Source organism: Curcuma longa, chromosome 7 (genome assembly GCF_044706935.1).
Source record: "Curcuma longa cultivar G26 ecotype Majalengka, Jawa Barat chromosome 7, ITB_CL_G26_1.1, whole genome shotgun sequence".
NCBI classification, from domain to species: Eukaryota; Viridiplantae; Streptophyta; class Magnoliopsida; order Zingiberales; family Zingiberaceae; genus Curcuma; species Curcuma longa.
In genome coordinates this window covers 11,826,070-11,829,913 of record NC_133867.1, presented here as the reverse complement: position 1 = coordinate 11,829,913, position 3,844 = coordinate 11,826,070, and positions in this window count along the sequence as shown.

Below are 3,844 nucleotides of genomic sequence, written 5' to 3'. Positions count from 1 at the left end.
TTATTCAATTTAATTGAATTTTTGCTCTCCTCCCCTCCCCTCCCCCTCCGCTCACTCACTGCCTCTTCTTCTCCTTCCGCATCGGAACCCTAATCGCCTTCTCATTTGCCTCTTCTCCTCTCTCCCCGCGCCCCACTCTCCCTGTCCTCTGCTCCCTCACCCGTTTTGAAGGGTTTCCGATCGACAACGAACGACCGATAGATCGATCGATTCAAAGGTATGGTAGTTTTTTCTGATATGACGGAGATTTGTATGGAATCGTTTTGTTCCACGTTTCGTCCAAGGAAAGGTCTCTTTTTTGGTTGGATTTTGGAGCACTCGAGCAGCTACTGATGTCTAGGTATTGTGTTTCAGGAGGTCAACGCTGGCGGAAGCTGAGATCAGGTGATGGCGGGTCCGCGCTGCTACCGCCTCCGATTCCTGTCTGAAACAGCGCCGCTTCGGTAAGATCGACTTCGGAGATTGTTGTCGAGGCGTTGCGGTTAGGGTTTGATATTCGGAGGGTAGGAATTGGACCGTGGGGAAGTACGCCGACTGTCCTCGCGTTCATCTCACACGTTGCAGATCCCCGTTGTTGGATGCGAGATCACGCCTTATGTTCTCTTGCGCCGGCCCGATGGCTCCATCTCTCAATGATGATGTGCCTGAGTCCGCACCGCTACATGGATTCTGCGTGAGATATAGGTGGTGAGTGATCATTTGGTTTGCTTTATTTTACTCATGTACCAAATGGTTTTTGGAGAATGACCCAAGATAACCCAAGATTGGGTTTGTTTCCACCTTTTGAACACCCGCCACCCAAAACTGCCCAGATTGTCCCTGATTTACATAGCTCCGCCTCAATGGGTTTTTCACCTAGTAAACCCGATTTTCTTCAATTGGACGCTGAACCAAAGTTGTAGAGCATTGAATTATCTTCAATTTGGGTGGTGAACTGACCCATAACTCCATCTATGCCGAAAGTTATGTTGGTTCGAAGTTTGGTCTGCAGTTTGGGCAGAGCACCCAGCGTGGCCGCGATCAGGAGGCACGGCCGTGCCATTTAGCACGGCCTAGAGCAGTCATCGTTCTGTTCACCCTGAAGCAAAGTTGTAGATCTTGAAGTTAGCTCCATTTTGAGGGGTGGCACGGCCCGTGGTTCAATCGGAGCTGAAAGTTATGCCCGTTTTACTTTAAGTCTGCAGAACTGTCCAGATTGTTAGGTAGACATGCCCGTGTACTTTCCGTCACATGGCCGTGCCTAGGAGGCACGGCCGTGTGCAGCCGCTGCTCTGTTGCTAGGCACGCCCGTGCCTATGAAGCATGGTCTCACAAGGTCGCCGCTCTGTTGGAAGGCACGCCCGTGCCTATGAGGCACGGTCTCACAAGGTCGCGGCTTTGTTGGGAGGCACGGCCGTGCCTGTGAGGCACGGCCATGTCCTGGCTGCTGCTGGATCAGGCTGAAGAAGTGGGCACGACCGTGCTTGATAGGCACGGCCGTGCCTGATAGGCACGGCCCCTGCTGTCGTCGCTCTGTTGGAGGGACACGACCGTGTCTAGGTCGTGGGTATGTGAGGCACAGCCGTGCTTGGTAGGCACGGCCGTGTTCTGCCTTGTTTCTTCTTCTCCTCCATTTCTTCGTGTTTGCTACATAAGAGACTCATCCGTGACAGCGAGCACGGCCAGTGCGAGCCTCTTTTCTCCACTATTTACTCCACCATCAATAATGCATCGTTTTGGCTCTAAATCACATACTGTTAAACAAAATATACAAAAAGTATATCTCCGAGCAAAAGAGTAAAAATATGCAATTGTAAAAGAATAAGGAGTGACAAAATGTAGTATATGCAATGAAATACAAGTAGATGAACGTTAAAACAAGGCTAAATATCATATATGATCTACGCTCATTAGATTACAACCACCTAAGTACAACGACATGTAGCACATACATACATCATGCATTCTAGTACATACAACAACAAGAATTCATCTATTCACATTATTCAAACAACAACACAATCCATGGAAATAACACATCAACATATAAGCAAGCCTACAACTGGTTGCATCATGATTCCAAAATCGCCACAAGAATTCAACAACAAAAAGATTGATCTCATTAATTCCATGCTTAACATATGTTACAAGTTACTGCTTACTACACAATCCTAACAACATCATTACAACATACAACTTGCATCCTCAAACAACAACTAATCTACACATGCAACAATATATACAATAAACTCAGAAGTCATACAACAATATACTCAAACATGTCAAATCAATTACACCATTAGACCAACCATGAATTCAACTCAAGTTTACCTTCTGATACAACAACATACCCTAACATCTCATGGCAAATTTCCGTATACATCAAGTGTCATTCTACAAATAATCAAGAGTAACAAAAACACTTCATGAACTCATCAAAACTCATCCAATTCAAACATTCAACACTCAAGACTTCAACACATTACATAATTCATAAGCAACCCTCAAGAACTGAACCATATCAAGCCAAAGGAGAATAGGGTTTCATCAATTCATGTCAACAGAACAATTCCAAGGGAAAATCAGGAGTTAATTCTAAATTAGGATTAGAGTTAGAAGTGAAGATTAGAGTGAATTAGGGTTAAGGTTAATGATTAGTGTTCATGGGGGGTTTTGATTCAAAGTTAACAAAACAGAAAACACAACGAAGAACAGAAAACAGGGAAGCAATGAAAGACCATGGTTAAAGGAATTCTTCCCTCTCCAACCCGGCACAGAACATGGAACTCAGCTGCTTCTGATCGATTTCACACCAAAGGGACGACAATGCGCGCTGGAGAACCCTCACAATGGCAATGTCGGAGAAGATGCAGGCAACGGACTCCTCCTCTGTCCTCTGTTCGGCTGCAACCAGCAAATAAAAAATCAGAGAAAAAGGAAAGAAAACCTTTACCTTGCAGTCTTCGGTGAAGATGATGTGCGACACCAAGCTTGAGCTCTCCTCCGCGTCCGAACCACATCAGCGAAGGGGATCTTTTGCTCGGAATCAGGGGATGCGAAGCGCCAGGAAGCTCACCCGAGGACCCTCATGGCTGCTCATTGTGCTGACGATCGTCGTGCACTAGTGCTAGAGGACCCTCACAGCCCCATTCTGCGGCGACGGGGAACTAAGGAGCTGCCACCTTCGAACCACGTCGGTGGAACTCCTTCGAAATCTTCGACGTTCGTCGATTGAAGCCGCTGCCGCCTTTGCACTTTGTTGATGAGAGAAGAAAGGATGGTGGCGTCGCGACGGCAGAGCTTGGTGGCGGCGTCGCGACGAGAAGAGGAGAAGAAGAAGACCTAAAAATCGCAAGCTCCCCTTTCCATCGGACCGGCTTCGGTGTTTTATCCCATCGCTGAACCGGCGGATTTGGAAGTGAACCAGAGGACAATTGCAATTGAACCGACTTCATGTTTAAGCAAGTGAACCGGCTGAAATTGGACCGGCGGTTTGAAATGGATTTGAACCAATTTTGAAGTGGGCTTGGGCTGAATTTGAATTGAGGGCCGATTAAGCCCAATTTGAATCTTTTAACCCCTTTAAAACTTGGTTAAGCCACATATGGATATGACTTGAACCCGAACTCGAACCAAAACTGATTTTTTTCTCTAAATTGAATTTTCTGCAAAATAAATTACACATAAATTAATATCCATAAATGTCATAAATAAATGAAAAATTGAATAACATCAAAATAATCCATCCAGATAAAGAATAGCCCAAAAACCCCTATTTGTGATATGAAATGTGGTCCAAACCGGTCCAATCTAACCCTAATCTATCCACAGAAAATGTCACTCATCACTATGGCTTTAGGTTCCA